Source organism: Lonchura striata, chromosome 8 (genome assembly GCF_046129695.1).
Source record: "Lonchura striata isolate bLonStr1 chromosome 8, bLonStr1.mat, whole genome shotgun sequence".
Classification (NCBI taxonomy): domain Eukaryota; kingdom Metazoa; phylum Chordata; class Aves; order Passeriformes; family Estrildidae; genus Lonchura; species Lonchura striata.
Window position 1 is genome coordinate 24,892,876 of NC_134610.1, and position 25,703 is coordinate 24,918,578.

The window sequence follows — 25,703 nt, forward strand, 5'->3', positions numbered from 1 at the left end:
TCTCATTTCCTTGATTGCTAACAGTACAGTGTGAAGTGGCTGGAAGATTTTTATAGTTTCATTTTTTGTAGAAAAAATTTTACACTTGAATCTTAGCTCTCTATCTCACACTGAATTAAATCTAAGCAGCAGCACCATGAAAGAATTTACAATGAAGCTTAAAAAAGAAGACTTATTTTGTGGCTTTTATAATTTTTCTATCTTCCTTCAGACCTTTAAATGCCCATTCAGGTCTAAGTCTTGCTGGCACCTTCTTCTTATTACCTTTCAAAGGATTTATAAAGTTTTGCTGATAGCAGTTACAGCCTAGCATGCTCTGAAGGGCCAGCTTGTTACAAATCAGAACAGGTTTAAAAGCCAAAAAATAAAATAAAAAATCATTTTTGTAGAGTTATAAATTTCATTCTACAGGGAGTTTTCTGCACATTCTCCCTTCAACCCAACACATCTATCCCGTAAAAGTAGCTTATAACTACTAAAAGATATAGCTGAATTCTTTGTGTATATTTATTTATGAGTAACTTATGCCAAGGTCCAGACTGTAAAAGAATGTTGCATTCGACAGTGCCACACATCTGTTTTCACCAGCAGGAGGGAAGCATCAGAAAATACTGGTGGTGGCCTTCATCCATCTTCATTCTTCAGAATTGGAGATGGTACTCCATCACAAAAATGAGGCGTTACTGCTCTTCCTATTAAATCATCACCTTCTTCTTCCTCCTTTTCCTCCACAAGAAGCATGCTGAAGTATATTCATACAGGTCAGGGTAGCTTGCCATGTTCATTTACACTGCAGCAAGCAGTTCCCTTACTAACTCTAGAACATGGAAGAGGGATGGGTAGAAAACATGGTCCAGTTGCCAGAAATGAAGCTCTTTTTGTCATATTTGCCACGATATTAATCTCCCCTCTCCTTCTATTCAGTAGTAGAAACATAATTAAAACTAACAAAACCTTTTCATTCCTGACTGTAAGAATAAACAAGGATCTTTCTTAAAAAGCTGGAAAATTAGGGCAAGGTAAAACAGCTCTTCAACTGGTAAGACACATCAGTAAAGCCAACGAACAATGAAATCTAATTTTAAAATGAGTAGTCTAACTTCAGTAAAACATGATCTGAATGATTCTGAGTCTATGTCTGGCATACAAGAACACTTTCATCAATGCTTTTCAGGGAGACTTCTAGTAATGTGACAGGAATAGTGCCACATTAGACCTCAGATGTAAATCTTTAATGAGAAAATATTTTTTTCAGACCACAGCCTGATAAAAGAAAGTTGGCTGTTTCTAGCATAAAGGAGGGAAGTTATGTTTGGGCCTTTAAAATAAACTAATAGATGGCCATAAGAGACACCCAGAAACAGATAAGACATTTTAATTTTCATAGCACATAGGTGTATTAGGAAACAAGAGACTGAATTACATTACTTGTGACTCAGTGGCTGAAAAGATTTTACGTAAGTCAAAGTAACAATTTTTTAAACAGGTGACATGCTCACAAGCCATTTTATAAAAACATAAATACATCTACACCATCTCAGTTAGGTATCTAGGCTCAAAAAGCAGAGTGCATGTAGCCTCTATATATATTTGTGCAAAATGGAAGTTCAAGAAGTTAATGGACAAATAGATTTGCAGGCTGGGGTGGGACAAAAATCAGACTTAAAAGCAGATCAAGGACAACCCAAATGTTTAATAAAGTACAAAGGAAAAGGTAGGTTTTACTTATAAATAACCCTATGCTTTTTGACACTACTATGTAAAATATTTCAGATGCTGTATCCAAAATAACCTCAGGATACAAATAATGAAAACAACCAAACAAAAATAGTTAACAATGTTATGAATAACACAGAAATCATCTAGAAGTTCAGTTCACAGGTCATGCTGTATAAAAATAAGATGAAAGATACTAATAAAACAGTTTAAAAAGTGACTAATTCCAATCTCTTCATTATGGTACTGGAGATTCCTTTATGCAAAGCTCCCATATACATATAAATACATCATCACTCCCCTCTCATAATCAAGTACAGAGTGAAGCAGGAAGACTCTCCTTTCTTGTAGAAGAAAAAGGCTAAACTATCTGTAGGGCACAGTAGACAATCCACGCAACTTGTATATGCAAAGTCAGAAAGTCCAAGTTTCTCGACATAAATCTTCTGATTAATCTTAAGCAAGGACGGTCTGTTTTTTGGCAAGAGGAAGTGACAGCAGAAAGAAGAAAGTGTTAAGAAGTCAAGAAAGGTTAGTGAACTTGGGACAGGACAGCGTTACACACATACAAAAGACAGCAGATAATATTTAAATAATAATTTTACAAGTCAAAGACTGTAAAGAAGACCTCCGCACTTCATCTTAAAGAAGCCAAGAAACCACAAACAAACACCAAAAAAACTCCAACCACATGACTCTCCGCCGCTTTACAAGTAAAGGAAAGCAAATAAGTTAAGTCCAGTTTCTTAAGAAAAACATGCCCAAAAATCAGTGGAATAAAGTTGGGAATGATTTCCACATACTACTGTTGTTGCAATGCTAAACGCTGCTGGTAGCATTGACCAAGAATGCATTCCTAGTACTCACTGCTATCATTTTCTAGCTGCAAATGTATTAAAAAGTTCATAAAGTCAGAAAAAACCCTTTTATTTACACCAATATACTTTTTGCACACTTGCTCATAAACAGCACTAATAAAGAGGCACATAGTATTACCAGCATATTCCACTACTAGACTTCTCAGATACTTAAGCCCCACTAAAGTCTTTAAGGCATAGTTAGATTTTAGGGTTGGTTTGGGCTTTTTTTTTTACTGAACTATTTATACACAAGGTAGATTTTATTGTGCTGGTGAAGCTGAAACAACTTCTGTTTTCATACAGCTGGATTTCACACTTAACTGAAAACGCTCTTTTGCATTTAACAGAAATCTTGCAAAACCCTTTGAAGGATGATACATAGAGATAGAATATATAAGTAAGCAATTACCTGGGAAATTTCCCTATAATATTGAAGAAAGTCTTAAAAACAATTCTATTTTACTAAACTTAGAGAAAGCCAAAGGTATGGATCATGTTGTTTTGCTGTCCTTTTATTGTTCAACAGAATTCTAGAATCTTAACCTCACATTCTGATACTTACTGTCTGATGACAGCAGTATAGCAATATAACTGTGACCAGTGAAAAGTTGGCACAATAACCAGTCATTGAAAGGCTGGTCATGAACAAACATGTACATGGCAATTTTAGTCAAGCAACTAGCCAAAACTCCTTATTTAATGGACAGTAGCTAGAACAATCAGCAGCAAATGACTCACCAATGAGGTGCTACTATGCTATAAGTAGCATTTGCTCTGCCAGAGCTGCCAGTGGACTTTCAGGCTTATTTAGGGAGCTGCCTGGCTGTAGTCCCATGGCAATACCACTGAGAATGCCTACCAGGAGTCCATGCCTGTCTGCCAGCACTGTTTCAATGGCACTGTCTCTTTCTATTCAATGCAACCACTTATGAGCTCTGGAAACGAAACAGCTCAACCACAAGCCAGAGCGTGCCCCACAACATCATTCAAGAAACAATACCTGTAAAAACCAAATGGGATGCATTCTAAGACCTTGTTTGTTCCTGGTCTCAACTAGTCATCAGATGTCACAACCTTCTCTCTGAAGAAAACCACTAAAAAAGCAATACATCTGTGGAATCATTCACAGCCTTTGTGATAAGTAGTAAGGTCAATTCTAGCAGCACCTTTTTCCAGCTCTATTATTCCTAACAATTAAAAAACCCTATTTAAAAAAATTCAATCAAGTCACAGAAACCAAGTTCTCAGCCTCTTTTTCAATTCCTCTGCATCATCTGAGAACCCACCCCAGCTGAGGAGAATATGCACAAAGCACAGGACTAACACAGCTTATAAATACTATCCAACCTCCAACTGTGTGCGTTTTGAGTTGGGGAATACCAAGACAAATATCCTGCCCAGTTCTCAGTGGACAGAGTATCTCCTGTGGGACAGTTCTAGCCAACAACATCTAAGAGCATGCATACAAACATAAACCCGAGTGCAGGAAGGAACTCGGTGCAGAAAAAGTATTTTTCTACCTACCCAGTTCCAAATCAAGAAGGATTTCAGAAGCAAACATTCCAAGATCAATTCCCAAAAAGAGGACAAGAGAGCTACACAGACAATTTCCAAAACTACTACTACTTGCAACTCCAACAAAGAACTAGAAGCCCATAAGAAGGAAAAAAAGATTAATGTAACAAGAGAGCAGAGAAATGTTTCAAAGATGACAAGGACAGCATTTAATCAATAATATAAGGCTTCCTCTGTGGCAGACCTAACTTCCTCTTTTAAAATAATGTCCTGTTCCTCAAGACCCTATAAGAGCTCGGTAATACAGAGGGCACAAATCGATTTGCTACAGAATGCGAAGTTATGGATATTATTTCAGTGTTTATTCTGATCCCCTAAAAGTAATAGAGTTGGCTACAAACATACTTTCTAAATACAATCTATAAAATATATCGGCAGTACAGTGGCAATAAAAATATGAAAACTGCATAGTTATCTATCTGTATGCCATTAAATATCAGGCTTCTGTATGCACATCTAACGACAGAAAGATCATCACTATTTGCTACTGTTGAAATACAAGCCTCAAACCATACATTCAAACTAGCTCCACATAGCTACACAGATGATTCTTGATGCACACAAAACCAGACTGCTCCTACCCTCCCTAGGGAAATGTTACCCATTACATAATGGATGCAAGCAGAACTTCAGAAATTATGGCAGAAATATTAAGTAAACTAAGAGTGTCTTTTACTGGACCTTCAATTACCTCACAGAGCTGTGCTCTTAAGTGTAATAGACGACTCCATCACAATATTACATCTCTCTACAATGTGTCATGTCAGGCAAAATTTTAAGTTTTCTTTTCAGGAAGTGAACTAATTATATAATAATTTAAATAGTTAACCATACACATATTCCAAATTCTACTAAAAAAACAAAACAACTGCATATTCTACTTACCACCATTTCAAACAATGGCTATTACTACACTCCAAAAACTTCGAAACCTCACTATGTCTTGAAATAAACAGACATAATAAAAGGCAATGATTTATGATGCACAGTATCCAGATACTAAATATTTAGTCATACTGAAAAAGAAGAAAAGCCCTACTTTTGAATATATGTAAGTTCAATATTCCTGTCAATAATACTGCCTGAATCATGCTAAAATACCAAGAGTTCATCACAGTCCAGAAGTCATTTTAGGAATGAAGAAGCAGCTGCTGAATCTATCAGTAGGCTCTGCCTTCTCAAGTCTTACAGGCACTTCATAATATAGTGAAGGCATGCGCAGTTGTAAACTCAAATATTTAAATCTGCACTGCAAGGCAAAAAGAATGCAGACAACATAAGGCCAGCTGCAATTTTTACACTTTCGTAAGAGAACAACTGATCTTTTGTCTTGCTTTTCAACTCACTCTAAAATAGAAAAAAAAGTATTTAGGCAGCTTTAACTAGAACAATGTATTACACAAGACACAGCAACATCTTGTAGCATTTTATCATGTTTCATCAGATCATGTGTATAGAAATGTTGTTCTCAAATGCACACAGGCTGTCAAGAGTTGTATTATGGAGCATGTCAGATTCTCAGAAGAACCTTATCTCAGAAAGTTAATAATGAGCATTACCACACAAAAACAAAAACAAATTTAAAAAAAAAAAGGTCTCCTAGTTTCAGGTGATGTATATTCTAAACAAAAGGAAGACCGTGTAGCTTCAGGATTAGAAATACAACCTCAGATGGGGTTACAATAACTCATACAAAATAAAGACACTAAACAGAGTGTTTGGAAGACATTGCTTTAAAGCACATTCTCCTGTTTTGTAAATACTGTCCTATTTTACTACTGGTTCTTTTACATTAAAGTGTAAAAAGACAGAAGGCTGGCTCATGGTCACATTATACAGGACAAAATTTGTGTTGTCATCTTCAAAATTAGAAAGTATACACTTCACAATAATTACTGGAAAACATTAATCATCAGAAGTACTAAATAATGAGGAATAATTTAAAAAGTGAAAGATAATGCCATAACTTGCCTTATCTAGTACACTCAGATCAGTCTTTAGGCCATAAAGCAAGCAACAGGTTCAATTTAAACTTAAGCAAAACAGCATCTACATTAAATCAAAGTAATTTGCATCAATTGAATGTTTTTTTTTTTCTCTGTACACTATGTGTATTTTAAATCTAAAGGCCACACAAAGCTAACATACTTTTAAATGATCTATAAAAATAATAAACACATAAAATCACTTCCTAAGCTTTCAGGCCTCACAGTCTATCCAAGCTAACTTCCTATATGATACCTGTAAATCTATTAACTACCTAATCCTTCAGGAGAATGAAGATTGGCACTTATTTGCCAAAAGAGAGGCACGCAAATCATTAAGATTTAAAAATAAAACACCACTGACGTTGAAAGTGCATAGTCTGAAAACACTTTATTTACTCTGTGCTGGACTTTCAACTTCAGAATACAGGCCAGTCATTCCAGAAAAATTCCATTCCAGCTGATAAAAGTTAATTCAAGATTCAATTTACAGTAGTAATAACTAATCCCAAGGGTTTTTCTTTTTCTTAACTTGTTGGTTTTGACAACTTTTTGAAGTTTTTGTGCACATTCAAGCTGAACAGATATAAACAGCATCAAAACAAAGTTTCATTCAAGCTAATTACAAGGACAGTCCTTTTGGAGGTTTGCTTTATTTTTAACTAGAACATCTCTGATTTCCACTAACTGGGATAGGAAGCTCAAAAGGTTAAGCTGAATGCTGCACTATCATCTGAATAGCTGTTCACAGAGCATTCTTCATAAAAAGAATATATGTTTAACAACTGTGACGTCGGTATGTGGTGCCTCTTGAAAATTTCACTCATTTCCCTGTCTCCATTTTCTGCTCTGCAAGCTGACAGAAAGGAAAAAACACTCCCACTTTTCTATGGGACTCTCCTCCTTCCATGTAATTGCTAAAAACGAGACGTCTCAATTTTGCTGTGCTTCTTAGAAAGTATCTCAGAGGCCTCTAATCCAGAACTGAACATTTCTTCATGAAAATAATTCTTTCCTTCTACAATAGGCAATAATTTATTTGTGACAGTCGCATCAACCTGACAAACAGCCTTTCAGTTCCACAGAACTGATCATACCACTAAGTTACTTATTAATAGACACAACAGAGTAGAGGTAAAAGAAAAACTGATCTTCTCTTACCAGCTTCAGCAGAACTGTTCTCCTGATCTGTGACATGCTCAGAGATAGATAACGTTTCAGCCAGTATTATTGCTTTGCAAGGTTACTAGTGACTGAAAACTACCGACTTCCCTCCTCCACCCCTAATGGATAGAACTATCTATCTATTAGAAGACACAAATCCTACTGACTAAACTCCAGAGTACCAGAAATGTGCACTGATGTGAACAACTTGCAGAACGCTTCAGCAGGAACACAGCATACAACCACCACCCATGTTTCTGTCAAAGCCACTCAGACCCACACATTCAAGTGGAAGGTCATGCTCTTGAGTCATGCATTAAAGATCTAAGTGACAACTTCCTTTGAGAACAGAGATTTGTATGGCATTTTTGTTTAAAGGCTTAGAACAACCTCACGAGATTTTTCACAATGGGGAGATTTTTTTAAAATGCACTATAAAACCACATTTGTACTAAATCTTTAGTCACCTCTGAAGGAGAATGATTACTGACACCTTGAAGTCCAAACTTGCACTGGTGTATTAAAATAAATTCTAACAATGATTAACTCAATTTAGTTGGTGAAACAAGTTCACAGTGATCCTTTTAGCAACGAACAGAGCAAGAAGCAAAATTAGGACAAGTAGGTGTTTAGCATGTTTGGGGATTTTGTGTGTGTTTTTCTTACATCTAGTCTCCAGTGATCTTTATATATACAAAATCAACTCAAGCATGGTTTAGTGGTGGACTTGGCAGGACTAAGTTAATGGTTGGACTTTATCTTAAAGGTCTTTTCCAACCTAAACTATTCTATGATTCTATAAATAAAGACAGTCTGGAATGCTTGGCTTCTGGCATAGAATCAAAAATCCTATGCAAGATGCCTCATCACTACACAGGCATGAACCAGGCAAGTCAGAATGAAATCAAGAACAGCCATACAAGAGCGAGAAACTGCTGAGCAACAGCCAAGAGTGCAATACCAAAGACTGAGGCTTTAAGTCCAGACACAATCCACAAGTACTGTACCTCCCACAGAACAACTGGGACAATCTCCCTGGGCAGCAAACCCGTCCTTGCTTCTGCAGGAATCTAGAGTAGATATTGCATTTATTTTATATAGGGTGTCTTGTTCTTGTAGACACCTAGTCTCAAAGTTAACACAATTTAAGAACTTCAGATTTTATCTTCATGTACTCTTGGGCAACAATATGAGAAAATCTGAGGGAACGCTGTCATAGTCATAATGAAATGCTTTCACATTTGTTAGTGTACTTCTCTTCTTACCGAATTCAATACTTCTTGTTCTAAATTATAAAAGAGTAGCAAGAAATGAACTCAGACAAAAGTAGAAAAAAATCCCGTGGGATTAAAGATAATGAGTATGCAAGTGGAGTATTTCTACAAAGCTAATAAACTTCAGATACCAAATTCACCTCTGGAAGACCATCATTAGGGTGCAAAAATCAGTCTTATTCCTAAGATGCTTGAAAGCATGCTAAAAACTTACTATTTTCAATACTGAGCTAGAACCCATTCCAGTTCTGAAAAGCAGCTAATCTAAATAAGTATAGATAACAGTAGTCATCTAGATATGAAAATGACATTATTTACAAAATCATGGGGCAAAGTATTTCCTGCAAACAGGGACTACTCCAGGCTTAGCAAATGCATCTGCACAGAGATTAATGACTGAACAAGTATATAAACAGCACATGGGAAACTTTACTTCTTTCAGTGAACCTGCACATTTGTTTTGCTAATTCTATCTTCTACCACAACTCCAAGCCTGTAGCGACATCACATCTTTTCAATACTGGTGTACCACAAGGATCAATTCAGCAACTTCAGAGTTAAACATAAGAGTACGTAAGTTTCCAAATCTACAGGACCTTTGACAGAGAGAAAAATCTGTCATAGTTTCAATATACTTTCCCAGTGATTAAACTAATCAAATCAGTATTTTATACAAAGTATTTTACCATAACTATCAATGGAACTATGTAAAAGAAATCCACAGACATCAAAAAAGCACTAGGCTTTTTTCATCTCTGATTGAAACAACAGTTGAGCAAAACTGTCTTTGTATAATGTCTAAATTGCAAGAATAAAATTCTACATATACAAAAAAAAGCCATATTATGAATTCTATGTTGTAAAGTTAGCATTTTTCACATTATGCAGTGACTTACTCAACATTTACTGTTGCACTTAGCAGGCAATTTAATTACATGTCTTGAAAGGATTTAATTGTAAAGCTGATATTAGAATTCAACCATTTGAGATGGGACTATTTTATCATCAATACTTGATACATACTCATTATTTGTACTTCTAACAGTATTCAATGATAGAGCCTTTAAAATACAATTTTACAAGTAGGTAATGCACATATGCCAGTTACAGTTTAAGTAAGGTTCACAGTTAAGTCTTTTGGACACTTCCAAAATCATTTTTCCTTTTATTATGACTAACTGGATTTCAGAAAATGAAGCATAAGTTCGCACAGAGTAATCCTTGACAAGTTTACAGTACTTCCTCAAATAATGAGCAGAATTTTTCACAAGTCACTGATACACAACTGTTCAACAGCAGAAGTAGACACTACTAGCTCAACAACAGTTATGGTTTGGGGGAGCAATTTTACCAGGCTTCCATAACCAAGTTCAAACTCTAAGACCATGATGACACAGAATAAACTACCTTCTCTGTGCTACAGATGGCTATTTTTAAAGTAGAAAAGTGGGAACATGACTACAGAATTTGCATCAACTACCCATGTATCAAGGAACAAGCTCTACTTGGAGCCTTTTTTTGGGGAGCAAACTGTTTCTTCCTACTGGAAAAGCCAAGAAGGCAATGAGTAAAGTAACTACAAGAAGTAACTTGCTGCATATCTTGACTGTGAGCACAGCACAGTTCCACGTTTTTTTTTCATGTACTTTAACCAGGACAAAAAGACACCAGGAATACCACAACTCCTTCCACCTCAGCAAACTGCTAAGTCTCTGGGAAAAGGGAAGGACAATGAGTCAATCACAGCACTGCAGCAGCCAAGAATCCTACGCCAGCAGTAGGCAGTGGACTTCAGCTCTCACATGAACAAAAGTTCCTGCCAGGCTCCCTACAACTGCTCCTGAAACTTTCTGAAGGGTTAAGTTACCAGACAGGATGAAGGATGCCAATAAGCTTCCCTCCAGCCCTTTTCTGTACATGTGTTTTAGACAGCATATTTTTCAAATCAGATCTACACTTGAGAAAAATGATCAGGTTATATACTTCTCCAAGACATTTTTACATGAAAGTCCAATACTGACACAAAAAACTTAGCAGTCACAAAACTGGAGAGTAATGTTACTTCTTGCACCTGTTTCTTTCTAATGCTGATCTGCTAGAAATCAGCTAGTCTGTTGTAATAAACAGTAGAAAACAGTAAGGTGTTTGCATATGAACACAATTTGGCATTCTAAACACTTGACAGAGTACCCTCACACCATACATGACCATTTCAGCAGATGTCAAATACAATAATTAGAATAACACAATGTTAACATTGCAATAAGGGATGATAATTTGGATAATTTTAACAGAAGATAATCTACATGCAGTTTACCATTTATGCCATGCAAAATCAGTGCATTTTTACCAGCAACCTGAGTTCTTGAACGCTATAATATTTACTTAAGTAACTATAAGAGTTTTACTACTGTGAATAATAATTCCCTTACCAGACTCTCAATATTTTGATATAAGAACTTTCACCTTACACACTGGTGTCTTGAAAAGACCAAAGACAATGAAGATTTAATCAATTTTATTATAATTTGTTAAAATTATTTATTTTTGAGACTAGAAATTCTGTAATGGGTGAAAATTATGTCCTGTGACTATTTTTGTATCATTCCCGGAATTCCTTCCCCACCCCCAGGCCTCCCTCCCCTGACGCCCCCTAAAATCCAACTAACTCATTATGATAGAAGATGGCAACAAATGATTTTCCTATTATTTAATATCAGGACAATTTCAAATCCTTATATACGTCATCTTCCTCTGTACAATACAAGTACAGCGGCACCTTCCAGACCAAGACACTTCAAGAGCTCTTCACTAACAGATGGATTTTAAAAAACAAGTTCAACAAACAATCTGTTTAACATCTTACACAAAACACTTCTGCTAAAGCTGGACATAGAAAATAACTAAAATTCCTACTTGGAACAAAACAGAGAACTGACTTTAATTCACTAAAATGTCAGAAAATATCAGTCAATATATCTGCATCAAGCTGCATAAAAATATTCTGCAGATACTTTTCTTAGTCTTTATACAATTTTCCTATATGAAGGATTAGAAGCAAACTCTATCATTACTGAATTTCAGTTCTTTCTCACAGGGACCCATTTGTTTAACTGGGTAATTATTACTAATTTCTAGTATTAACACATAAAAACTAATATCTGGAGATTAACAAGAGAAGTTCAAATCCCTTGCTAATCTGAAGAACAACTGTAAAGGGCAATTATAGTGCAAGTTTATTTCCTGGCATTACCTAACCTAGTAGACATTCCTAAAGGTAGAAAACATTCCGTATGTGTACTCACTCAAAATCTGTGACCTCCAATTATCAAAGGTATTTTTTGAATTCTTAAGAGGACTTACTCAATATGTCAACTTTTGTTTCATAATTTACATTTTCTGAAACAAAATTAACAATCCACACAGAAACAGGTTAAACCTGACTACTTAGCAATCTGGTGTAATTTCAAGGTATTATTAACTCCTAGCAATAAAACATCTGGATCACCTTTTTATAAGGCTTGTTTATCTGACATTGTCCGATTCCGCTGTAAACCAACACATTTTCTTCTAGCAACTGCAGAGAAAGAGTGTGAAACATGGCAAAATGGCTAATTGTTGGGGCCAGAAACAGAAATTGGACATTTCTGGTTTGGTAAGTGTATGTAAGAGGTTCTAGATTTAATCAGCAGGATTCTCAGTATGAACAGATGTTAATGGGAAGCTGTGAAGTACATTATTTCAGTTCTATTTGAAAATTCCGTAATAAAACACAACAAAAAAGGCAGAATGTGATTATTTTGTAACCTTTGGCTTCATTTGTAGCACAAGCAATTTGGATTATTTTTCTATTAAGAAGGTGATGTAAATTACTTAATGACTAAGACCTCCAGTACTATTCTTCCTAGTATTTACCTGACTTAATCACTCAGATTTAACTCTGTCCCACTTTGATAGGTTTTTACTTCCCTCTCCAGCAGCTGAAAAACATTTGAAGAAGGAAGGCAAGTATGACCAGTAAAGATAAGACTAACACAGGATGAAGATCTACAGTTTAAATCACAAAGAATTAACTTTTTTTAAGTAGAAAAGCCAGTTGATTCTATTGAAAAACTTAATGCTAAAGGAACAGACAAAGGACCAAATTCAAATAAAGAAGCAACGCCGAAACAAGATTCGTGGTTTGGGGGAAACAAAGCTATACCCAAATATTCTGATAGCCAGAACTCTGAGACATCCTTTTGAAAAACAATGCCTCTTAAAACCAACCCCAGCAAGCCCAGCGTTGGTTTAAAGTATTATGTGTAACCTACGAAAGGCATTGCAGCAGTTTCACACAATACTTTAAACCAACAGGTGTTCTCTGTACCCAGGCTTACTTCACTAAGAAAGGAACAGGCTCCAACACACAGGAAGCTGAAAGCAGTTTATGTCAATACACTACTCCACTGTACAAAAACTACTTTAAATCCAAACCTGAAGGCAGTAGTCTCAAGATACTATACAAAGAAGGCATATTGAAGATTATATAAAATTTATCAGCGCTCTCTTTCACATTATTTTTTATACTCTTTCAATAAATTAACAGCCAGTACACTGTATTGCTTTCCTTAACTGTGATTTATCTCTTACTAATACTTTTCTCACTGTCACCACATGCTGAATCAGAGAATCAGTGGTAGAAGGACGCTTCATTGCATATCATTTGAGCATAAAAAATGAAGCCATTTTAAGGAAATACCTGAAAATGAAAACTGTACGAGGGCAATAAATAAATTGCTTGGTGCCACTTACCTTTCTGTTGTATGAAAGCAAAAAGCTTCTGTAATATGGATTTCTGTATGGTAGTTTGAGTATCACCCAGTGATACAAAAAATCACATACCAACTTGGGTGCAGAAAACCAGTTCTGTGTTCCACTATCCACCACACCCACCCAAGAATGATATCAGCGTATTAAATATGGATGTCTAGATCTTTATAGATCTAACGTGGAAAGTATTTCCTAGATTATGACCAACACTTTTGATCTTCAAAATGATTTATCAAGTAATTTTACCATTCCTCTATTTTAACAGGAAACTGCTCAGCACAGAAAAGCTGATTAAAGACAATACAATTGGAAGATCTGTTATTATAGACATACTGTTTCAATAAATATCTAGAATTAATCAATTAATTCCTCTTCTCTAAGGTATTTAACAGGCTAACCTATCCATGTCTGAAGGGCACTAGGCGGAACAGACAAAAAGAGACAATTTGTTCAAAATGGAGTGGGTGTGATTTTACAGTCTCACAAAACATCCACCCACCACATGAATGGTAATGTAAAGATATTAGCCATATGAAATAGTTTACATTTGCCAAATGGAGTATACCTGTAATCCACCAGTAAAAAATAAATTGCACTACACAGACTGCTGTTCATCTCCTTCTAAACACCTACAGCCCAGTAAAAATATAAAATCCTAGTAAAAATGATAAAACGCAAAGACTGTGTTCAAACACACGGATTGTTTTCTGCCTCACAAGATAACAAATCCAAAAGAAATGCAACCTTCCAAAATGAACAGGTAAGTCAGCGGCTTCTTAAAACAAGACAAAAATAAGTATAGGCATATGAATTTTACAAGGTCATGTGACACTCGTGTATACAGACACTCCTCCTTTCCCTCCCACCATCAATGGTTTTCCCCATACAGATATAATAATATACCATACTCTCAGTTTGATGAAAACCAACGCAGGGATCAAGCTTGCTTGGGAGGCTCTTTGCAAACCAGTCTGCCTTCAGTAGGTCGTATGCTTAACAGGTTTCAGGTTTGGTGTTGCGTTTTTAACCCATCATTCCTTCTTGCAAAAGGAACGAGGATCTGCGCGTTTTGTTCCGCGGGTGGCAGCGCGCGCCTCCGCGATGTCTGCGCCGGGGACCCGACTGCCTGCGGCTGCACAGGGTGGGGACTCACCCAGGCTGACATTGTCTGGATGCCACACACTACATCCCTCGCGCATCCCCGGCTGACTTCCCAGCCTCTTCCGAGACATGCCTCAATCGGGGAAAACCCGGGGGCACACACATACCAGAATCCTCCACCAGCTACCAGAGCCTCTCGAGAAAAAAACACCCGACGGTGTCTGGGGCGCGGAGGGGCGCGGGGCACAGGCGCGGGCCGGTGAACGCGCACCCCTCCCGCACCCTTCGCTCCGTGCTCCCGCCCAGCCTCGGCGGTGGCTCGGGGGCCGAGGGGACGCGGCAGGAAACGCCGCCCGCCCGTCTGCCACCGCCGCCCTCCAGAAAGGAGCGACACGAAGGCGGCTCCGCCACTCACCTCGCCCCGACTCCGGGGGAGCCCCGGCGGGAAGCGGCGACGCCCCACAGAACAGAGGGGCGAGGCGCCGGGTTCGCTCCCGCTCGCTGCCGGCGGCGCACCCGGGTCCGTTCCGCCCGCAGACCCTCTCGGCGGCTGCTGCTGCTGCTCCTCCTGCCTCCACTAATGGTGGCCGCCGATACCGGTTCCTTTCGCCGCTCCCTTCCTTTCCCGTTCCTTGTTTTCGCCGAGCGCGGAACAGCCTCCACCCGGCGGCCGAGGCGCGTCCCTGCCCAGCGGCGGAGACGCCGCTCCCCACACGCCGCTGCCGCCCGGGCACCGCCGCCGCTCCGGCTCCCCCCGCCGCTCACTTCCGGCGCGCGGGCCGCGCCTCGCCCCGCCCTGCCGGGACCGGCGCCAGCCACGGGGGGCGGCGACGGACCCGCAGCGCCGGAGCGGCCGCTGGGCGCGCGGGGGGCGGCTGGGCGCGCGGAGCCCATCGATCCCCGCGGAGCCCATCGATCCCCGCGGAACCCATCGATCCCCGCGGAGCCCATCGATCCCCGCGGAGCCGCTCCGCCGCTGCCGATCCCCGCGGAGCCCATCGATCCCTGCGTTGCCGATCCCTCGCTGCCGATCGATCCCTGCGGTGCCGTTGCCCGCTGAGCGGGTCCGGGCGGTGCCGGCGCGCTCTCGGCGGGCGCTGCCCGCGCTCCAGGCAGCTTGGGGTTGCGGTTCCGTCCGCAGGTAAAGGCGCTGCGGGACGTTCCCTGTTCCGATCGCCGAAGGTTTCTGTTGTCGACAAATTACGAAATCCTACCGAAGTCCTCGGTCGTGTGTCTCGCTGACCCTGGGCCAGCCGCGGACCGCGTCGCCTCTGGCCCGGCGAAGGGTTTGCCCCCGTCTCTCATCCTACCACAGCTTCAGGGCCGAGATCACTATTTTTAAAGTTATTTACAGAGTGGAATAAACGCTAGTTGCTTGCTACTGCAGGTAGTGCTATAGGAGGGGAGATTCGCTTAATTACAGTTTATTGCCTTGGGGCTCCAAGCTGCAGCGCAGGAGAGGTGGCGTGCACGCTGCCTTCCTCCGCGAACGTGCTTTTCCCCTGTGCTACAACCGCTGTCTATCGTGACAGGGCACAGGCGTGTTTTACATCAGCGTTTATCTAGTATTCGACAGGCACAAAACTTCAGTCCAAGTACAGTATTTTCCATAAATGTGAACAATTATGCAAAATGACGCTTGTTGTTTTACTGCTGTAAGTACTAATTTAACAATGGGATTGCAAGCTAGGTCAACAGCAACTTGAAGATCTGTTTAAAATACAGGCTAGTACATGAGAAAAATATTTTAATGTGTACATACAATTAAATAATTTGAAAAACAAAGTTCACCCATTTAATTCTAACATTTAAAATCTGTGCTATATAAATTCACCTTAACATGTAATCACTTAAAAATTCTGGACAACATAATGAAATGTTGCCAATTAGCAACATCCCAGACAAGATCAAAGTTACGGATGCAGAAATATATGAATTATCAATATGGAATAAAAATACATGCATTCATCACCAAGAGACTACCGTAGTCTTCTGGAGTTGCAAATAAAATATTTTTAATCCAACTGTTCCAAATTCTAGACTGCTACTCATATATTGCTTCGTGGTTTGTGATGTTCCACAATTTAGAGGTGTCTGGGCTCACATTTATTTAATAAAAGTGGTAAGTACTTCAGATTTCAGTGCTGTTCTGCACTTGCAGCATATCAGCAGTGAGAGTGAGCTGGCAGAGACTATGAATCTGATGTTATCAGCAGGTTAGACTTTGTCTGGAGGTTGTATTAATCCCACCACACTTTCCTACTGATCCTCTGTGACCCTGAAGGGATTAGAATGACAACACCTCCCCCAGAAGCAGGCTTCAGATGGCCAGAGGAAGCACAGGGAGTGCATGGGCAATGTAAGGAGTAACTTGGGTGTGCCATGGCCAGGTTCCTTAGGGCAGCTCCATGGCAGCTGACCCAGAACAGAAGCACTGCCAAGTCTCACGTTCTGCACCACTGCAGCTCAGGAACTGCACAGCTATAAAGTGTGCAAAGCTTCATACCCTCAGCTATGAAATTCCCTCAAAAGGAAAAAGAGGCTGCAACTGATACTGCAAACTCTGTTTTTGGCATATGGGAATATTATTCTCTTATATCAAACTTGTAAGTTGTCCCTGAGCCTGAGTAGACAACAGACAACAGACAACAGAGTTGATTTAATGTAGAGACCAGAGCTAGACTATTTGAAGTTTGAGGACCAGATTGGATCTGTGTGCATCCTACAGAGCCACTATCCAATTACAGACACAAGTTACTAATGTAAAATCATCCCCCAGGCCAAGGAAATAGTACATACCTGCTGCAGATGTTAGGTAAGGTTTATGACTAGGAAATTTAGTCACGCATCCTCCAATGAAATCAACAGGTAATGAATTTAAAAAATAAGTGAAACCTTTTGAGAAGGTTAAAAGGTTGGTTTAAATGTATATCTGCATTGTAATAAAAAAGGATAAAATGGATCATTTTTTAAATCAGGGAAATAATTCTGTGGCTGTTGACCCTTTCTTCTCCTAAATGCTGCCTATCAATCTCAACTTCACTTACAGCTAAGCACTGTTGGCAGTTGAGCTTAATTTTGAATCCTTCAAAGGTTTTATTTTCTTTATTTAAATAATCCTGAATAAGAAAACATAAATAAGCAAAGGTTACATAGGCTTCTGGATCATTAGATAGCTGGGAGAATTTCTGTGAAGGATACACCAAGCAAGGGCTGGAAATATGAGAGTTCAAAATTAAGATAAACTCTCATCTTGATTGCTTTGTTGGACTTAAGAAAGCTCAATGACTTGAGCAGTTGAAAATTCATATTTTGGTGAAGACCTGCTGGGTCTGACCTAGACTATCAATCAAAACTATATGTGTGTGCATGTGTAGGTACATCTAAATATCCCTGCAACTATACCATCATGGAACCTTGAGCACTTATGGTGCCTGCCAGCTCTAACAAGGACAAGGGCAGTCTGATGCTTTTTACCTGCTTCTTTGTGAACTTCTTTTGCTAGCTACAGGGTTCAAGGCAAAAATCCTTAAAAAGACAAAATCCTCAAAAAGCCTTTCCTGTTCATCAATAGCTTGCTCAATCTATACTGTATCTATCACTGCTCCCCTAGCTATAATGGCATTTCCAAATGGGAATTCTGACAAAGTATTACAGCATTTCTTAGCAACAGGTATAGCACCCATAGCCATTAACATCAATAATTCATTTCATCCAGACTTACATTAAAAATGTCTTCTCTCATATCTTATCTACTGTTTATGAACAACGATGTCATTAAGGGGTTCTGACCTTGCAGCAACTGGTATGATGACAGCACTAACCTGTAATAGGAATGCAGACTTGGACAGGAGCTCCTGGGGTTTCAAGCCAGCCAGCATGATACATAATCCATTGTAGAAACTCCTCATGTTCTGGCTTAAGGCCACTAAGCTTTCTCAGGGCTACCGTTCAGTGGGAAGGCTGCTGCCATTTGCATGGGGGAACGGGTTCAGAGGAGCAGCAGCACAAACACTGGAATGGAAACACTGTTTTCTGGACTCATTTAATCAGTGTAAATGAGAAAAAAATCTTGGCTAATTCCAGCTGAAGTACACCTGAATTACAGTGGGATGATAGCTCTGAATCCAAAGAACAGAATGTCTGTGGATGAAAATATAACCACTCTTTTTTTCATGCACTTACCCTTCATTCCATCTCTAAGAACTAGAGAAGCATTCATTGTCTTTCTCAGGTGATGAGAGAATAATACTTCCTTAGAGTCAGAAAGGATACCTTGTTTATAGCCAAAGTCTAAATTCTGCTCTCATCAATGCCATATCAGTCCCTTGCTTGGGAGGGGACTTCATTACAGACTTACTATTGATACTCTTTTTATGGAAATGTCAGCATTTCAGACTAGCAAATAATCTATAGCATTCGTTATCATTACCAGTCCTTTTAATGAAGACTCAAACCACTCCATCACAGATCTCAATAAATCATCATGGCTAACACATACCAAAAAAACCATTTCTTCTTTACCATCAAAGCAATCAGCTTATGCTGCTGAAGCAGGAAGCTTGTTTGTCCCCTGCATTGTTGTAATCTGGAGCATACAGCTGCAAATTTTGTCTTTGCTCACAAAGCTTCTTAAATCTCTTTTTTAATTCTACTAAACTCTTTGCCCTGATGACTGCCCATTACAATTGGATTCCATAGACAGAAAGCATACTGTGTGAAATCATATTGAAAACATGTTCTGGTAGGTTTTGCTCTATGAATTGGGGCATAGAGGCTGCGATTAGGCAACTTCTGTATACACTTGATGAAATTTCATCTTACATGAAGCTCCTCTTGCCTCCATGATCTCTGCTACCCTCCATTACTTTTTATTCTGCACAGTTAATTTTCTCATTCCTTTTTAAATCCTCTGAGGCAAACCCTGGCCCTCATGAATGTATCAGAGCACCTGTGCAGCCATGCACATAAAAATAGGGAAGGAACAACACACACAGAGATGAGGATCTTCCACCATACAGGGCACCACAGGGACTCTCTGGACTCTCCTCCCAGGCTAAAGTCAGTAATTGATTTTAATGGGAGCAGGGCTGAGCTAATGCTGGCACTTTGGAAAATCCCACCCAAGGGATTCAGTGATATTGAAAGTGCTTGAGGCAGGTTAACTGCAGGCATTTCCACTAATGGGGAATGGCGCAGTTGTCTTTATTAATTTTCCTTCTCCACAGTGCAATTAAAAATGTATATATTTTTATATCCTTAGGAACAAAATAATGTAAAATGCTTCTATTTCTAGAGACTCTTACTGAAAGGCAAATAAATGAGTGATTTTCTGAAGCACAGTTACAGGCCTTTATATCTATCACACTCTGTGAGAATCTATTAATACTCTCCTGCTGCCTTTTTTTTTCCTTCAGCTCATTCAATATAATTACAAGGGAAAATAAAGTCAGTGTGGGTCTCAATCACATCAGATGCACTGGCGATTTGTAAAGCAAGGTTTTTCATCATCTTCCTGGAGACAGGAGAACCAACACTTTTCTACCTGACCATATCTTCAAAACCCAGAGAAAGAAATTTCAGTGGTGAAGATGAATCAGAAAATGGCCATTAACATGGGGAAGAAAAGGTGGCATGAACAGGAAGGGGGATGATGTAAACAAATGCTAGAGGACATTGTTATGGTCAGTTTTTAGAAAAGTCACTACAGGGTTAAGTGTGGTCTAAAAAAAGAAATCAAAGCTATGGCAACTATTTTGCAAACAATTCTACAAATAAATATAGTCTTTATCTGTCTCTGAAAACTATGAGATTACTTATTCATTAAAATGCTGAGGTTCTGGAACATTATTCACTTAAAATACAAATAGTGATTCTTTTCCCTACATTTATTCAAACAGCATTAGAATTTTAAGCATAGTGGCAAACATCACCATTTCAAAAGATCCCATTGCTAAAATGTAAAGGCAGAAGTTTGGTCATTAACATCACAGTGAAATGGCAGCAGAGTACCAGAAGTTTTGCACTCTTGAGAACAACTGCTTTACATAAAATAATCAAATCCACAATATGTTTGAAATACTGAGGGAGGTGAGTGGCAAAGTGGGGTGGGAAAAGAAACTCATTTTGTTTCTCTTTGCTACTTCTACTTTGTGATCCAAATTTTTCCTGAAAAGTTCTTATTTTCTTGTAATAACCTTCTTGATATGGCTATACTGGCTCTTCAGGTATAAAGGTTGTGCTTGATGGCAAACTGGAAGAGCCCCAGGATAACCCAGGGGCCTGAATCAGGCATTTCTCTGGGTCAGGCTGGAAAGCACTTCTCAGAAGATCTTTGGAGTTCATGTTGTCTGCGTTACTGTTACAAAGTAAGGCATAAAAAACAACAAGCAGTCATTTACCTTTCAGATTACTTTTAACCTATTTTTACTTCCTCCATGACAACATTTCTCATTTTACACTGAAAATTCAGCTCACTTCAGAACATTTTTACTTCAGGACATCTTTTGCTTACTGAGGTAGAAAAAGAGCATTTTATTGTAAATGTTGAAAATATTGAAATATCCTTCTACACCAAATACTTTATATGCAGTTAATATTTGATACAGAATAATTACCTGCTAGATCTGATTTAATAATTTTTAAAGTGAAAATGACTTTATCAATGTGCAATAAAATAGGGATATCAGTTACATTGTTGCCAGAGAGAGAACTGAATTTTAGATATTCAAAGAATATCACTGTGAAAATCCAAAAGACTACATATAGTTTCCTTTCTTTACAGAGGTAAATTCAGTCAAACCCATTTGTGCACTGGCCATAATTGCAGGAGGAGATTTATGTGGATGCACTGCAGCAATGTGACAGTTTCTGGAGCTGCAGAGGTAGATTGACACATCTCTGGTATACTCAGTCTGGCAATGGTTTGTTTTTCCAGGCAGCATTAGCTGTTCTTCCTACACATCTTCACCCTCATCTTGTCTTCAGATCTCATCCTGGAAAGTGACCTGCTCAAATAGACTTTTCATTTCAGGAGATACCTGGCACTAATTTATTTGCAAGACAAGGTAGAAAGTACAGCTTTTTCCAGAAGTTCTGTTATTTAACTGTACCAAATGTTTACAGAGCAGAACAATTTTTTCCCTGTCATTTTTATGCAAATATGAAATATTTGACATATATATTTTAAATTATACATTAGGATTTACTGGAATTTCTGTCTTGACCACTTAAGTGATATTGGCTGGACTGTTAACATTTTTTAAAATAAGTAGTTTAAATTGGAGCAATTGTTCTTTCAGTGAGTGACTGAAAACAGCTGTGGGAAGTTTCAGATTCTTTTTCTGAACAGCCATAGATAACTGGACAGTAGATTTTTGAACAGAAAATTACAGCATTTTTATCATTGTTCTTTGAAATGTCTACAATTTTTTTTAAAGCTCCCATTCTGAATTGAAAAGTGGAAAATAAACATTTTGGCATGTTTAAGTGGTCTGCATGATGTTTCTGGACTTATCAGAAAGAGCTATTATGATTTTTTGAATCATTTTAGTGATGAGGCAAGAAAAATTAAATGGCACTTAAGAATAAATTTGAAGATTTTTATTCAAGATTTGATGAGCAAAAAATCCAAGCAATCCTCATTAGTAATTCCTTCAGAGAAAACTTCCTTCTTGAATCTTAATGTATACTTTTGAGATAGATGACTTGGGAGCTTCTGTATGGGAAAATTCAACTGCCTTAGCTATCAGTGGGATTTCTTAGTCTAAGACACATGTGCAGAGTTATATACAGATCACCCATACACATAATGTATGTTTGCATGTAATTTGTTCTCAAGTACTCAGGGATTACCTTTAGCTAAATGAAGAGTGGGATTAAGTGAACATATGGTGTTAAGAAAGCTGAAAATAAAATCCCCCTCCATCTTACTCTACCGCACTTATATTGCTCATTAGGGGATTACTTCTAAGTCTGTGTGGACAAGATTTCTGAGGAAGGAATTGAACAGCATAAAGTTTCAAAGGTTAAGAGACAAATCCTGCAAAATTATACTGTGTAAGTGAAAGGTACCTTGTCATTTATTCAGATCTTGAAACTCATTTTCACTTGTACTGTATCAATGTGTATATGTAGAGAAAGAGAAGACCCAGTGGATTCTTTTGACTCATGTTATCTCAGATAGGTTTTCTGTAAGTCACATTACAATCATAACTGGATGCTGCCTTCTTGTTAAACATCTTTTTATAAATGCAACTGGAAAGCTTATAAGTGTGCACTGAAGTGACAGATTTTTAATCAGAAAAATATATAAATTTCTTTCTAAGAATTATTTTTGAAATTATATTTAAACCCCATGATTTTCCTGATTATTTACCTGACAACTAAGCTTAAAACAGACACAAAAAAACTTGCAACATCTATTGTATATGCCAACTAGTAACAAACTAGATAACACAACATGAAAATAACATCAAAGAACAGAGCCCACCAGCAACTCTATGGTTTTTTATTTATTAGTGTAGCCCTGTTCATGCTTGCCAACCTCAATGAGTTCTTCTGGTCACCTTGGAAGCACCTTACTGGCACTTCTCTTTCTTGAGCTGTGTGCATGCTTGTATGCTAGGTGATTTTGCTGCCCTGTTACTCCCTCCAGGGCCTCCAGACCCTCCCAAAGATCCATTAATGTTAACCATTTTGCCCAGCCCAGTACACCCTCATCACATGAGCTTCAAATTCTTGTAAAACCCATCAAAATCTAACTATCTCTTCCATTTCTACTGATTAGTTGCCGGCTATAACTACAAGCTATCTTCTCCTTTGTGCTCTCAAATAAACTCAGTGGAGCAATCTATGAGGCCACTCCACAGTCCCTTGCAAACCTCTTCCATATGCACTCCATTTTGACATCTGTAAAGTAGATAACACCACCAAAGCAACCAGGAGGAATACAAATATCTTAGAGTAGCAATCTGCCAATGCTTACAGTGCAAAAAATCTATGTGTGCAACTGCCTGTTTTTATTTTTGCTATTCTTGTCCTTCCTTTCCCATTTCCTCCACAGGATATTTTCCCACTTTTTCATTGTGTCAAAACTCATTTCGGCTCTTTAGTAAAACATATGTCCCCTGTCACATATGTGTGAGTATCTGGCATAAACAAGCACTGAGAGCAGAGGCAGGACCTGGGTTACCACACCCCTACTGCTGCCTGTGCTGTCAGTACTGACTCAGGCAGCAGGCAGCAAATCCCACAGATCCAGGCTGCATCATCTGTACAACAGACTGGCTGCCCTAACAGCCAGTGTGCGAGCAGCACACACTGCCCTTGGACACAGTGGACAGCTGGTCTGGTTAAAGTGGGCAGCCCAGAGACCCTCAGCTACTGAGCTACCTGGCCAGAGTGACAGATCCTGCAGGGCTGCTTCAGCTTCAGCAGCTCCAAATACCTTCATCCGTCTTATTCCATCAGGACAAAATTTTTGCACAGGAGCCTGAGTTCTGTTTTAGTACAATAATAAATGACACATAATAATAAAAGAAGTCTTTTAGGGGTTTACCCCTGCTGATTTACAAATGCATTGGAGAACATTCAAGGTGACAGGCTGTGCTCAAGTCTCACCAGAAATGGGATCTGAGCTGCAGCTGCAGGCCTGTCCCCAAGGCAGGTTATGTTGTGGTGGCAGTGGGGGTCACAGCTCTGTAAGCTGGGCTGCATGTCTGCTGTAGCATGTCTGCATGTCTCCTCTGCTAGGACTGTGGAGCAGGAGATTGAGGGGTGGTGTCAGGCCCCTTGCAGCTGCAGGAGGGTGTTGAGGGCTCTTAATGCACTGGATGTGACAAGGTTCTTCATGTACTGGCTGCTTCCTGAGAACTCTCCTCTATCACAGTCAAAAACCAGTGGTAATTAGGGTCTGTGCAGCTGGGCCAGGCTGGGGAAGTGAAGATTCAAACTGCAGCTGTGTCTTCTTTAAATAGTTTATGAATGGTGCTCACTTTGGGTTTTGTTTTATAACCAAGCAGAAACCAACCTCAACAGCACCCCATATGTTCCTTGTCTTTTGTTTGCTTGGGCATGTTTATTGTACAGGTTTACTTAGGATGTCATTATGACTATGTCATGGGTTCGTTGTGTACATTGTCAAAGACATGAGACCTAGCCCAACACCTGTGTTTAAAACATTATGGCTGTGTCCAAAAAGTCAGAAAAATGGGCATTCTGAGCTATTTGTACACCACTGTAAACAATTTTAGCTAGCTAAATAGAAATCCTGCCACTAAATACCAGTGTCAGATTGCAACCAGATTCTCAGCATGCCAAGTCCACATCACTCTTATTCTAGACTTCCCCTTCACTAAGTAACCTGGCAGTGCCTTGTGTTAAGCAGCTGATAGCAGAAATGCTGTTACCTACTCACTGCTCATCTGACTGCTCCTGTGCAGTTCCACCTTTCAGAGTGTGACAGTGAATTAACAAGAATTCTGGAGCATACTGAAGGAAGAAGCATAATGTCTCTTCCAGATGAAAATGTACCCAGAGCCTGAATTACTGCTGCTCAGAAAGTTGTGTGCAGAACAGTGTAGGTATTGAAGCGCAGGCTTATCCCTTGGAAACAAATGCCCTCCTTTCAAAAAAGATAATTCTCCTTCCACCACATCCTTTGGTCTCCAAAACATCCATAACTCCACCTCTCTGTTCCCATCTTACCCTTGCCCCCTGTAAGGTATGTCTAATCAATTTGCTGTTTCTCTTGACCCAGTTTTGGACATGTTAATATATATTATTCACTCCAGTGCGAAGGTTCAGCCTATTTGCAACCTTCTATAGGTGCTTCCCACATTAGGATTTTAAGATTCAAATGGCTCCCTAAGTGTTGATGTATTTGCTGCCTCCTTTTAACCCAAAGAATCCACAGGTGGCAATGAAATGTATTCAAGCAACAAGTGCTGCTAATTCTCTCTGAAAGTCTAAGGCTAAGTCCACTGAAAGCCTGTGCCATTATATGAGTATCAGTCAGAGAAAGGAAATTTTAACAGCCTTTATAACTCTAACAGATAAGTGAGTGTCCTTGGAGGAAAGTCTTTTGGTCACTGTGGCTAATGCCAAGCTAGTGTAAGTGACATGGGTTAAGCATATTTATTTAGTTGTCCCTGCAGTAGGACTGTGTTTGAACAGTTGGTAGATTCAATCTAGAACAGACCTGGCACACAGTTTCC

General features: G+C 39.1%; 1 protein-coding gene across 3 annotated transcripts in view; it reads right to left on the bottom strand.

Annotated features, from left to right (window-relative positions):
• The window catches only part of RAPH1 (Ras association (RalGDS/AF-6) and pleckstrin homology domains 1), a 150,777-nt gene that overhangs the window by 70,913 nt on the left and 54,161 nt on the right, over window positions 1-25,703 (bottom strand). Inside the window, exon 1 of one of the 3 annotated variants that reach the window (XM_021531342.3) lies at window positions 14,903-15,246. The exons of the other annotated variants lie outside the window; for them this stretch is intronic. The gene's annotated coding sequence lies outside the window, so the exon portion shown is untranslated. Of the gene's footprint in view, window positions 1-14,902; window positions 15,247-25,703 lie in introns of those variants that run through there. 3 annotated transcript variants of the gene reach the window in all.